The following is a 14,888-nucleotide window of genomic DNA, read 5'->3' as shown; positions in this document are numbered from 1 at the left end:
TGACAGAACTCCTGTTGGCAGTTTCATTATTTTGCTGATGATTGAGAGTAGACTGATCAGGTGGCAATTAGCAATACTGAATTTGTTCTGCTTTTTTGAACAGGGCAATTTTCCACATCACCAAGAAGATGCTGTAAGTCCATGTATTACACACACACACACACACACACACACACACACACACACACACACACACACACACACACACACACACACACACCACACTTTATATAAATTTCAACTACAATATTTATTAATAAAAGTCAAAATTAGGTCAATACAATCATATATCATATTCATATCAGGGAAAACATTTAATCAATCTACATAAAGTCTATTTAGCATACAGTAAACAAATGAAATAATCTCGTGATTTAGCCAGATAAACATGGTAGAATAAGAGCATAGAATAAATATGAGGTAACAAAGGGGCAAACTGAAACCCAGAAAATATATAGTGCACAGAGTTATACTCATTTGCAAAGCCTGTTGATTTAGCCAATTTCTTACTTGTAACTTTCAGGGCAGAGTAACTCAGCATCACTTGTTTAAAATGAAGAATCAATAAATGAGACTCTTGTTTCTGAATGGTATAAATAAGTAAAGACTAACTTCAAATGGGCTGTGTTGCTTTCCTTGTCAAACAGCCTTCAGATTAAAACCTTGCAACGGAGTAATGTATTTCTTCAAAAGCAAATTACTCCATTTGATCTTTCAAATTTTTCCATGGCCCTGTGCCATACTAGTCTGCAATCTCCTCCAGCCCCACAAATGACACATCTGAGTATTTCCACTTCTGACTCTTGATCATATTCCACTGTATTTGCTCCATTGGTGGCTGTGCCTTCAGCTGCTGGCCTAGAGGTTTTGGAATTCCCTTCCTAAATGTCTTCACCCTTTTGCTTCTCTTTCTTCTTTTGAAGTAACCTTTAAAACTCATATCTATGGTTAAGCTTTTGTTCTAATTTCTCTTTATATAGCTAGATGTCAAAGTTTACCTGATATCATTCCTGTGAAGTACTTTGAGACATTCTGCTAGTTTGGTAGGTCCCCAAAGAGTGTCCCCACATCATGCACAGTAATCCAGCTGAGAATGAAGGTTGGTGTCCTACAGTTAAATATCATTGAACAATGTGCTTAACAGCTGAGAATGAAGGTTGGTGTCCTACAGTTAAATATCATTGAACAATGTGCTTAAATAAAACTGAATGGAAATGTATGAGTAAAATCTCACTATTCAGCCTTTGCTCACAGCCTATGCAAAAAGATTTGGCCTTAGTTCTATGCCACACCAATGATTTCATGTACAACACTGAAACCTTTTGCTTGTTAAGGGCAATTAACCTTAACTGATCCATACAGTATATGAACATTTTTCCAGGAATCATAGAATTGTTAAACCACAAGGGATGATTACAATGCCAATATCTGTCGTACACATAAAAAAACGTAGCTTCAGGCAGGCATTCTGGAAACATGCTCTGCTTGTTGAGACAACAATTATGTCAAGTAGCAACTAATAAAGAGCTAAAAATACTTATCACATTAAGTTTGGATCATACGTGTGCTTATCTATTTCTTATGATAAAGTCGGCCTTCTTCAAACCCTTGACGCATATACATGCTCATTGTGTAGGGAAATCAGTTGTAAATGCATGTACCAAGTGGTTTTTGTTCCACCTTTCTCCTGAATTTGCATTGGGTAAGGAATACGTGACTACTCCATGCCTTTCATAGAATTCTAAGTTGGCACTTACATGGATAAGTCTAGGTAATATTTATCAGCAAACAATGTAATGACATTAGAGACAAATTCATTCTGTCTTCATGGAACGTCTAGGCCTGCAGCCTTTCTAGCATGAATGTCTAGAAATACATCAGAACCTTAGTTGATTTTTCCTTTACTAAACCAAGAACACCACTGCTCTGCCTGAAGTGAGCTAATTTAGCACAGCTCTCAGATTGGTTCTGGGACTTCCCGCTGTTTAAGGCTCAGTTACACCCTGAATTTAGCAACTCAGCCATTAGGGAGGTGTCAAATATTTCAGTTATGACATATTGTCTAAGATTTAGCACCACTTGCCAATTGTGGAAACTAAACACATGACTTTATAATTTGCAGTATCTTGGTAAACAATATTGACACCCAAGATCCATTAACAGCTCTTAGAATATATCATGTGCAATCTAATTCACAAATAACATTCTATATCGCAACAGTAAACTAACCCAACTTAAGTTTCTTGACCCATCTGCAGCCTTTGATGTGGTTGACTACACCATATTCCTCCATCAACTCTCTGCCTTAATATACCTGGATGAGTCTGCACTTACATTCTCATCTGTACAGTTACAGCTGAAGAATCACTCTCTTCAATTACTTCGACCACATTGCCACCTATGGTGTATTTGTCCTTGATATGTCTCTATCCTGGCAACAATGAAACATGTGGGGAGAAAAGCGGCCGTGTGGGATACTTCACTTTATTATCTGAGGCATAAAGTATAGAGAGGGCAGTTTTATTACATCTTTATAAATGGTACCTAAATTGCAGCTATTTAGAGGCAAGGAGAAATAGGCAACTGCATCCCACAAACTTACGTTAATTTAGTAACTGATACTGGAAAATGTTTGTGATCGACTATGATTTGATAATTAACAATGCCAACAAGCCATTGTGCCTATCTAAGAAACTCTATAAATCTCAGCAAACCACAGCTGTTGCATTTACATGTTGAAAATATATTGATGATGTTATGTTATTGCGAGAATGAATAAAGTGCTATATTGTCAGAGACATAAGTATACTATTTGTACTCACTGTTAAAATATCATACAAGTTCCGGTCAAAGTTGAGTTTATTGTCATATGCACATGTGCAATGAAAATCTTACTTACAACAGCATCACAGACACAGCATCATATAAGCAGCATTCACAAGAAAAACATAAATTAAACACAATTTTTACAAGAAAAAAAACACCATTTTACAGGAAAATGTTGTAATACCAGAGGGGATACAATTATGTGGATTTTGCAAAAGGCTGAAGAACTTTAGATCTCAGGAAAGAGCTGTTAGACTGAGGTTGTTTTTCCTGGAACAAAAAAAAGCTGAGGTGTGATTTAACTGGAATGTTTGAAATGATGGAAAGCTGAGATAAAGCAGTTAAGTAAGACCCATTCCTTTTCATAGAGCAGTCAATAACCAAGGGGAATAAATTTAAAGGAATTGGTAGAAGTATTAGAGGAGGGTTGAAAAATCTTTTGAACCAAGTAGAAGAGATCTGGATGTCATGGGCTTAAAGGGTGGTGGAGGCAGAAATTCTCACTGTATTTCAAAAGTACATAATCTACAAGGCTTTAGATCAAGAGATGCAAAGTAGGCTTGGCATAAATAGATTTTTGTTTGGCTGGCATGGGTATGTTGGGCTAATTAGCTGCCTTCTGCGTCAGTTGATAGATAAAAGATACTCAATGTGGTTCTGCTAGGTAGACTACTAGGCATTGATTTGTCCATCAATTGCCAAATTCACACGGCTATCAACAAAACTGGGTCAGTGCCTGAGTCTTTGACCTGTACCAAAATGGCAAGGTTCCTAAAGTGCTGCTGCTTAGAGGCAAGAAGAAATAGGTAACTGCATCCCATGAATTTCCATTCATTCAGTAACTGATACTGGAAAAAGGTTTGTGATCAATGATGGCTTGATAATTGTCAATTGGAATGAGATAGATCGGCTGGTTGAGTGGTGTTGCAACAACAACCTCACACTCAATGCCAGCAAGACTAAGGAGTTGATTGTGGACTTCAGGCAGGGGAAGTCGGGAAAACACGCACCAGTGCTCATTGAGGGGTCAGTGATGGAAAGGGTAAGCAGCTTCGAGTTCCTGGATGCCAACATCTCAGAGCATCTACCCTGGGACCAATACATTGATGCAATCACAAAGAAGGCACGCCAGTGGATCTACTTTAGAACATAGAACATTACAGCTGACATTTTATCCTGCTCAAAGATCTACCTAACCCTTCCCTCCTGTAGCCTTCCATTTTTCTATCATTCATGTGCCTATCTAAGAGTCTCTTAAGTGTCCCTAATGTATCTGCCTCCACCATCTCTGGCGGCAATGCGTTCCACGCACCCACCACTCTCTGTGTAAAAAACTTACCTCTGACAGCCCCGTTATACCTTCCTCCAATCACCTTAAAATTATGCCCCCTTGTGTTAGCCTGGGAAAAAGTCTCTGACTGTCCACTCAATCTATGCCTCTTATCATCTTGTACACCTCTATCAAGTCACCTCTCATCCTCCTTCGCTCCATAGAGAAAAGCCCTAGCTCGCTCAACCTATCCTCATAAGACATGCTCTCCAATCCAGGCAGCATCCTGGTAAATCTCTTTGTTACGGGTTTGAGAAGATTTGATATGTCACCAAAGACTTTTGCAAATTTCTATAGATGTACGGTGGAGAACATTCTGATTGGTTGCATCATAGTCTGGTATGGAGGCTCCAGGGCACAGTATCGCAAGAGGCTGCAGAGGGTTGTAAACCTAGCCAGCTCCATCACAGGCACAACCCTCCCCGCCATCAAGGACATTTTCAAGAGACGGTGCCTCAAGAAGGTGGCATCCATCACTAAGGACCCATACCATCTGGGACATGCCCTCTTCTCATTACTACCATCGGGGAGGAAGTACAGGAGCCTGAAGACCCACACTCAATGATTTAGGAACAGCTTCTTCCCCCCTGCTATCAGATATCTGAACGGTCCATGAACCATTTGTTATTTCATACAAGTCAGTGATAATAAACCTGTTTCTGATTCTCAGATGCTCATTCTGATAATTAATGACAAACCATTGTGCCTGTCTAAGTCTTTGTACTCATTATATCAAGTATCCTGGAGTACTCACAAGTGTACTATATTCTGTGAAGAAAGCATGACCTATTTTGACCTCCCAACAGTTTTTGACTCCGTCGTTCAAGAGGGACTGTGGAGCATCATTCTCAAATTTGACAGTCTACAGGGATTTGGCTCCACCTTACATCTGTTACATGTAAGTTTTGATTTTAGCCAATGGGTCCACATCTCAGTGCAGACTGGTGTCACACAAGGACACATTATCGTTCCAACCACCATCTCAGTTTTTCTTGACACAATGCTGCACCTTACCATCAACAAGCTTCCAGCCTCCATTCTAGAACCAAGATCACCCCAACCTTAGTCACTGAACTGAGTTATGCAGGCAACGCACAGTGGGAAGCTGCATTCCAAGTCATCATTGATTCATTCATTGAAATGTACAAGAGGACCTCTACATTTAAAATCCTCTCCCAAACTACCCCACTGGACAAAACCGCCACCCAACAATAAAGGTCCACAATGAGACCCGGAAACATAGACTCCATATCTCAGGAGCAACTTCTCAATGAAGAAGCAGCCTCACTAGAAACCAAGCTAGGAAAGAATGGTCTCTGGCTAAATTCTGGAAGAATGAATCATAAGAAGAGAAGAATGCCCATCCTTCAGAATGATAGATATACCTGATGAAGTTAAGCCAGGCCCAAAAATAGGCACAATTAGAAAAGAACTGCAAAACTTTCTGAGGTGATATATGAATTCTTCCATTCCTCACTTAACAGAAGATGTGGCAAACATGAGAGAACTGATGAAAGTAAATGGCAAATACTAATGGTCACAATCCTGTGAAATGAGTTTCAATAAACATAAAGAGGTGGTGTGCACCAAGACATCTGATTTCTCACAGTAGAAACAAAGAGTGTCATTTCATTGGTAGAAGTCTCTATTAAATGCATAGGAATAATACAAGATAGCAAACCAATAGCATTTACATCTACAGCATCTAAAGAAAAACCTGTGCAGAGCACCAGAAAGACTGCAAAGATCACATAAGACTTTGCAGTTATGATTCCATTTTGAAATACAAAGCAGGAAAAAAAGTGGTGTTAGTAGATGGCCTATCTTGTTAATTGCCACAGGAAAAGCATGAGAAGAATTTCTAGGTGTGAAGGTACCAACAAATGGAACACAAACATAAATAAGTGACATCAGAGAAAAGACTGATAGAGATGGGGAGTTACAAATGCCTTCTCAGCAAGTGATCCAAAAAAATGAGATAAACACAATAAGATGTTACTGGTCAATCACACATAACATCTCCTTGGAAGAAGGTATTCTACTGGCTAATTCCAGAATCGTCTTTAAAAAAGTGCAAGAAAATTTACTCCGCAAGATACGTAATGACATGTTAGAGAGAAATGCAACCTGAGAGTTAAATTAGCTATATATTGGATTGATATACACAAGCAGAGAAAATAAAATGGTGATAAATTGCTTTGTAAGTCAGAAGTGAATAAATACATAATAAAAAGAAGAAATTATGGCTACTGTGGTACCACCTAGACCATGGCATATCATGGGAACTCATTTGTTCACACATAACAAAGAATGCTACTTCTTTGATCCAGACCACTACTCCAGGATCCTATTCATCAGAAGGATGAAAAATTTGAAAGCCACAATGACTGCAGCACTTCCAGTTCTGTTGGTAGGACAAGAAATTCCTGCAAAAATGGTGTGTGACAATGATACCCTATTCACCTGTAGAGAATACAAAGAGCTCGCAGTGACATGGGGTTCACCATTGTGACCTCATCCCGACACTATTCAAGAGGAAATGTTTTCATTGAGAGACATGTCCAAACAGTCAGCCATGTAATCATAACAGCCATGTGGTCAGCTAATAAATCAGCCATGATCGAATGGCAGAGCAGACTTGATGGGCCAAATGGCCTAATTCTGCTCCTGTGTCTTAAGGTCAGGAAGACCATTACAAAACACAGATAGACAAAGCAAGAACCAGAACTTGTCTTATTGACAATCTGGGTTCCACCTCTTAAGACAGACATTAAATCACCAACTAAGCTACTGAATGACAGGAAGTAGACTTTGCCAAACAGATTATATCCTTCACAAGACCGAGAATAATTAAAACAAAGTTCAACTGATGCACATGAAAGGAAGCCAACTACTGTGCTAAATTATTATGTGAGCTATTGAGAGGGCAAACAGTGCATGTGCAAGATCCGGTTATGAAAACCTGGAACCCAGCTGAAGGTTTCAATGAAGTTGATACCTTAAGGTCATATACCAAGAAGACTGAGACAGAACGGGACCCATCACCAGTCTGCACCAGAAACCAGCAGCAAGAACAAAGGCAGCAGCAGTGTAAGTTCTACAATAACAGAAGCACACACATGACATTGCCAACACAATGCAGCAACTCATTGCACAGAGGAATAACTACATTCAAGTCCACATAATGGAGATGCAACATCTTATTATCAATGATATAGTGAATGATGCTTTTAAAAAGTGTGCCTAGTGATAATAAAGTCTAAGATTTAAAATAGATCATACAAATTAAAAGTCTTGCAAAAACTGACCAAATACTTTTTTGAAAGAAAAATATGCTAGAACGTGACATAAGACCATAAGACATAGGAGCAGAATTAGGCCATTCACCCCATTGAGTCTGCTCCGCGATTCAATCGTGGCTGATTTATTTTTCCGTCTCAACCCCATTTTCCTGCCTTCTCCCCGTAACCTTTGACACCCTTACTAATCAAGAACCTATCAACATCTGCTTTAAATATACCCAATGACTTGGCCTCCACAGCCGTCTGTGGCAATGAATTCCATAGATTCACCACCCTCTGGCTCAAGAAATTGCTCCTCATTTCTGTTCTAAAGGGATGTCCTTTTATTCTGAGCCTGTGCCCTCTGGTCCTAGATGCTCCCACTACTGGAAACATCCTCTCCACATCCACTCTACCCAGGCCTTTCAATATTCAGTAGGTTTCAAAGAGATTCCACCCCATCCTTCTAAACTCCAGCGAGTACAGGCCCAGAGCCATCAAACACGCCTCATACATTAACCCTTTCATTCTCGGGATCATTCTTGTAAACTTCTTCTGGACCTTCTCCAATGCCAGCACATCCTTCCTTAGATATGGGGCCCAAAACTGCTCACAATACTCCAAATGTGGTCTGACCAATGCCTTATAAAGCCTATATAATTTAATTTCCTATGCCAGAACTGTTGAAAGTTCCATGGATTTTATCCTTACTGCGTTTGACAGAAAAGGGGGCAAAATGTCTAGGACTAGGTGGGGAAGTATATTTTGTACCCTCAGTTCACTGTAAAGAAGGGAAATCAATACAACTTATATTTAATGGAGAAGACACTTTTATGGTAACAATGATTCAGATGCTGAAATGGCAGTCAATTGGAGTACATCATCTCTGAGTGGAACTCAACTTGTTCTTTTGATGCAACCTCCCATAGTATAACAGCAGCATTTAAAAACTCATGGATTATTTGTGAATTATCTCATAATTCCTCCTCAGTTATCAAGGAATCTCTGATGACAACTTAACCTGTTTTATATTTTATTCATTAAAGGCTATATTGTATGATTTTAAGTGCAATTTAACTGAAGCATTGTGATTGTAAACGCTCATCTGATATTCAGAAATGATAAAAAGTAAATTCACTGGAGCTTTTTAGAACTTGGACACACAAGATAAGCTCTTGTTGCATCCATTGCTACAATCAACATGACTGCTATTGATATTCAAGCATTTGTTATAAGAGAAGCTATGTCTCAGTAAACTGCACAAGATATGAAAACCTTACTTGATTAATTTAGCACTCCAGGTAAGGGGTTAGTGTAACACTCGGAACTAAGAATCAGAAGCTTATTCAAAATTTGGTTAGTCATGTGAAGCTTATGAAAGAAATAGAGGTTTCTGTCAGTATTCAGATAACACTAGCAAAAACTGAATTGAACAAGGAGGGAATGAGACCAGAAAGAGAAGAAAAAGAAAAAGAGAAGAAAAGAAAAAGAGAAATGAGGAAACTTGAAATCAACAATCAGTTCAAATTAAATAATTTTGAGCTGAAGATTAAAAGGTATGCTGACACAGGGAAAACTCCAATGATTTTGCTTTGATGAAGAATATTGGTCTTGTACATTGATATTCATTATTCATTGAAGAGGAATTAGCAACATATCTTTGTCTCGTTTGAGAAAATTATCAAGAGTTCGATTTAGCTGGAAAAATACTGAACCACACTCCTGCAGAGAGTACTTATTGGGAAAGCTTTGGAGGTGTAATCCTCACATTCAGAGGAGTCAGCATAGTCTGCCAGACTCCTCCATAATAATCCCTGGGTGTCCCAGTGGCAGGGCAGACCCACTAGTAGGGGTGATGCAGTGACATACAGGTGTGAGGGAGTACTGGGGAGGTAGTCCTCAAAACTGACTTCATTGAATCTGTCTTGCTCTGTGTTGAAATATACTTGGAAAGGCACAGAATATACTCAGGGTGGGATTTGTCCATCATCAAAAGTGGGTTGGTATTCCCACCACTCACCAAGTCCTGAATGACATAACTGCCAGATTGAGTCTACTGCTGATAATGAATGAATGTGAGGAATAAATGTACCTTCCTTCATCCTCACAGATCCACCTGTGCCAGATGCATCTGTCCGTGACAGCACTGATAGAAGTAACCACCACACAATCCTGTGAAAACAAAGTCCCAATTTCATACCTGGCACTATAATCAAGCTAAAAAGGGTAGACAGATGTAGTAGCTCAAAACTAGGCATTCACAAGGTGCTGTGGATGACCATCAGCAGCAGAAGTGTATAAGAATGTGTAACTTCATGAACTGGCACAATGTGTAACCTCATGACAAGGCATCTCACCCTACCATCACCATCAAGCCAGGGAATCAATCCTGGTTCAATAAGTCCAGAACGGCAGGTTGAGATCAGCACCAGGCATCGCTAAAATTGGTGCCAAGCTGAAGCACAGGACAACATGTATGCCAAACAGCAAAGACAGTGTAAAATAGACAGAGCTAAGCAATCCCACAACCTACAAATCACATCAAAACTCTGCCATCCCACCACATTGAGTCGTGAATGGTGGTGAACACTTAAACAATTAACAGGAAGAAGAGACTCCAAGAATATCCCCATCCTCAAAGATGACAGAGTGCTAACGACAAGGCTGAAGGATTCACAACCATGTTCATTCAGCCAGAGGTGCAAAGGATCTCAACATCCTCCTGAGATACCTACCACCACAAAAGACAGTTTTCAGCCAATTTGATTTAATCTACCCATCAAGTGATGGGTGACAGCACTGGATACAGCAAGAACTACGGGATCAGACAACATCCCAGCCATATACTGACCTGTGCTCCAGAACTAACCTCAATGCTAGCGAAGCTGTTTCAGTACAGTTACAACACTGGTACCTATCCAACAATGTGGAAAATTGCCTAGATATGTCCTGTTCACAAAAAGCAGAACAAATCTAATCCAGCTGGCTATTACCTGATCAGTCTACTTCCAATTATAGCAAACTGATGGAAGCTGCCATCAAACATGCTATCAAGAAGCACTTGCTCATCAATACTCAGGTTGGGTTTTGCCTTTTGGTTCCAGACCTCTTCATAGCTTTGGTCCAAATGTGGACCAGGGAACAGAGTTCCGGGAGCTGAGGTGAGAGTGACTGCCCTTAACGTCAAGGCAGCATTCGAATTAGCGCAGCATTAACGAGCCCTGATAAGTTATGGGTTTCCAGTGGAAACACTGATTGGTTGGAGTCATATCTTGCACAAAGTAAGATGGCTTTAGTTTTAGAGGTCAAACATCCCAGCCCTAGGGCATCATTACAGAAGTTCCACAGGGTAGCGTCATCGCCCCACCATCCTTAGCTGCTTTATCAGTGAGCCTCCTTCCACTGTGGTTATAAATGGGCATGTACACTGATAACTGTAGAATGTTCAAATACACCTACAACTCCTTAGCAAATGAAGACCCCTATGCCTGCATGCGGCACTCTCTCAACATATGGGCATTACTAATAATTGACAAATAACATTTGTATCACCAGGCAATGACCATCTCCAACTGAAGTCTAACTGGCCCTTTACACTCAATGGCATTACTGCTGACGTGTCCTCCAGCATCAACATCCTGGTGGAATCACCGTCGATCAGAAATTCAACTGAGCAGCCACATACAGGCCATCCCCTGGTTACAAATGCCCAATTTATGGACACTTCTACATATAAACAAGCTCCCATAATATTATTAAACTCAAAAGTCCAACATACATACAGATGGATAGCAGAACCAGTTTCCTCTCTCTTTTTTACTAACAGTTCTTTGTTATAAGTCTTATGTGTGTTTGATGCCATTCATTACAATACAATGGAGCTACGGTTACCAAATCAAGAGATTTTTGTATATTTTCCGACTTACGCGCGTCTGTAAAAACGGAACCCGTTCGTTACCCAGGGACAGTCTGTAAATATAGTGGCTACATAGGCAGATCAGAGACTGGGTATCCAGTGATGAATGACTTATCTCCTGACGTCCTAAAGCCTTCTCACTTTCTACATGGCACAAGTCAAGAGCGTGATGGAACATTCTCCACTTGCCTGCATGAGTGCAGCCCCAATGACACACAAGAAGTTTAACACCATCTTGGAAAAGTAGCCCACTTAATTGGTACCCCATTCACTGCCCTGAATTCCCTCCTCCTCCATTTCACTATAGCTGCAGTGTGTCCAATCTATAAAATACACTGCAAATCACTTGCCTGGGCCAATCTGAGAGCTCCTCACAAGCCCACGACCTCTACCACCAAGAATGAACAGGTCAGCAGGTATATGGAATCACCACCTCCTGCAGGTTCCCCTTCAAGACACACACAATCCTGACTTGTAGATATATTATCGCTCCTTCATTGTCACTGGGTCTAAATTTGTGGGAGTTCCTTCATCGGAAGGACTTCATAGAGGGAGGGGGATGGGGGGAGAGAGAGAAATATGGAACAAAACCTTCTTGCAGATGGACAATAAATGTTAACATCCTTGATCCCCATGTCTTCAAAAAATAAATACATTAAAAATGTGTTATTACACTATATATAATGGCTGCAGTTTATAGTGTCTATAAATTGATGGCAGAAGCATATGGACAGAAATGCTGAACTTTGAAAATAGGGCCAGGAAAAAGTAAATGATGTTTGATAGGTAATACAGGTGGTGTAGACTGACGAAGGGAGAACAAAATTTTAAAATCTTTGGGAATAAAGTCCCACTGGAAGGATGTAGAATGTGTGAGATATACAAGACTGCAATGGTGACAGATGATTAGGAACTGTCATCAGAGTACTGGTAATAGCTTCAATTTGAAAACTTCCAGGGAACTTGGAGAGGGTTGATTATGATAAAAGATCTGGCTAAGAGATATAGCCAGATATACTCCTTCTGGTAAATGAAAGTGAAAGTTCACACACAAGTTTGGTTTTAGGGGACTGCCATGCCATCATTGTTGTTAAGGACATGAAGGCTAATAGTCACATGTGTAAGGGTAAATAGTGTTCCCCAGAAAATGCTGTCCCGATGGGTGAAGTTGGCAGGGTTATGAACTTGCCTCCAAGTTGCTGGATGAATGCAAAAGCATTAGTTTAGGATATTGATAAAATTATTTGTCTCTTGCTCTGCATTGGGTTGATTTCAAACGTGACTTGTCACTCGTCCTGTATTGTTGGTGCTGTTCCTAGTTTGCTTACGTAAAAAATAGATTTTTTTTTCTTGGGATAACAATTTGCCAGGGGTTAAGATAAGATACGATATCCTAATTAGTCACATGTATATTGAGACACACAGTGAAATACATATTTTGCATAGAGTGTTCTGGGGGCAGCCCGCAAATGTCACCATGCTTCCGGCGCCAACATAGCATGCCCACAACTTCCTAACCTGTATGTCTTTGGAATGTGGGAGGAAACCGGAGCACCCAGAGGAAATCCACGCAGACACGGGGAGAACGTACAAACTCCTTATAGACAGCGGCCGGATTTGAACCCAGGTCGCTGGCACTGTAGAGCATTACGCTAACCGCTACACTACTGTGCCTGCCCTAAAATTCAAGAAGGCCCCAGCGAGGGTTAAGGTACTGGTGTCTCCACTGGATTTAGACTAAGCTGTGGAAGTGGCTGAAACTAGGGTTTTGCAGGAAGAATTTCCTGGATTATTCCGGGATTGCACTGTGACTTCCGAGGCTAAGCAGAATGAGGTGCAAGAGGTGGTTGTTGTGGAGGAGAACCTGTTGTAAAGAAACCTTTAATATGGAAAAGCTTTCTTTTTTTTCTAATAGGCAGATGTAATGTAATTTCCCCAGACCAGAATTGTTCAGAGTTTTCTAGGTTTTACCTGTGCTGTGCGTGATTAAGAAAGGGACCAGGTATGAAAGGACTGTCTCCAGCCAGCTGTGAAGGACTGAAACTGATACAACTCTTATTCTACAGAGAACCCATTGCCATGCTAATATTGGTCAAATCACTGAAATGGTAGCAGTTGCAGTAGATCATCTCTCAGTGGAACATTGGAAGACTTTCTTTTGGGGCAATGCCCCATGAAATACCAGCTGGACTTAAAAACTTTGATTATGAATCATGCACAATATTGAACATCACACAGCCTGCTTTGGGATTATGTCTGAATGACCTCACGAACTGCTCTCTTAGTTACCATGTGATATATGATAACTATTTGACTTGCTTTACATTACAATCATTAAAGGCAATGTTGTATTAGAAGTGAAAACTTATCCAAAACATTTTTATTGCAATCATAGTATTTTAGTTGTTGACTTTACACAATGATCATAATGGTATTTTTGCAAATCCGAATAGGGATCTATATTATTACAGGTGCAAGTATTGTATCTGTACTCTTTGTATTGTATCTGTACCCTTTTCCACTCTCTCAGTACTGGAAATAGTAATTTCAACTATCAGTAAAGATACTTTATTCATGTAACAGCTTACAGTCAGCTGTTTTTTTCCCAAAAGCTGCTTTTTGGAACTTACTGTCCCTCAACCATGCTGCAACACCAGAAGCAGTTATTCACAAGAAACAATGCTTAAAGGAGTGACAGCAATTAAATAAAAAAAGACAGTTTCTGTGTAATTATATTACACAGGACACATTAACTATATACATTATTTATTAAGGAAAGATTAAATGAAAAAAAAATCCAGCTAACTGTCCAGTTTCTATGTGCTTTAGGTAGGTACTATGTCCTTGAGATACTTGGGTTGACAGACTGCTCCTTCTGATCTGGTCCTAAACAGTTGCAATTCTCCTGTGATCAAGCTGCGTCTGCTGGCTCTATAGTATTAGCGGTGCGTTCTCTGCTATTTCCACATCTGCTGCCGTCAAACAAATTTCCATGGTGGTCTTTCTGAGATGACACCTGATCTAATATGGGACACCCTTCATCACAACCTTGGAAGGTAGTCTGAGTTGAGTTACCACCACCTTCTGCCATGCCTGCTATTGGGCTGCTATGAGCTTTATCCTCACTGTGACGCAAATTCCTAGCATTGGCAGTTCTTTGGCACCTGTGTTGTAGAAGTCTGTATGCTTTCTTTTGCTCACCTCCAATTGTCTTTCTGCACTTTTTTGCACTTCTGATTCTAAGTCTCCCCAAAAGACATTAGGGTTGGGGAAATGTGGAAGGCTAAGATGCTCAAATAGGGGTCTGACTGTGATGATTTTGCTTTCTCAGCAGTTTCGTGGCCACCTTCACAGCGTTCTCTAATTTTCCATAGTGGTATTGAGGCAATGAACGATGGGCTGTTGACAAAACAGCCAGTCCTTTGTAAATGGCCATCCTGACCTCCTGATTATATGCCATTTCAAATCCCCTCGCCATTCCCACACCAACCTGTCAGCCCTTAGCCTTTGCCACTGCCAGGGTGAGGCCAAATGT

This window comes from Pristis pectinata, chromosome 4 (assembly GCF_009764475.1).
Source record: "Pristis pectinata isolate sPriPec2 chromosome 4, sPriPec2.1.pri, whole genome shotgun sequence".
Classification (NCBI taxonomy): domain Eukaryota; kingdom Metazoa; phylum Chordata; class Chondrichthyes; order Rhinopristiformes; family Pristidae; genus Pristis; species Pristis pectinata.
Note: the sequence above shows the minus strand (reverse complement) of the source record.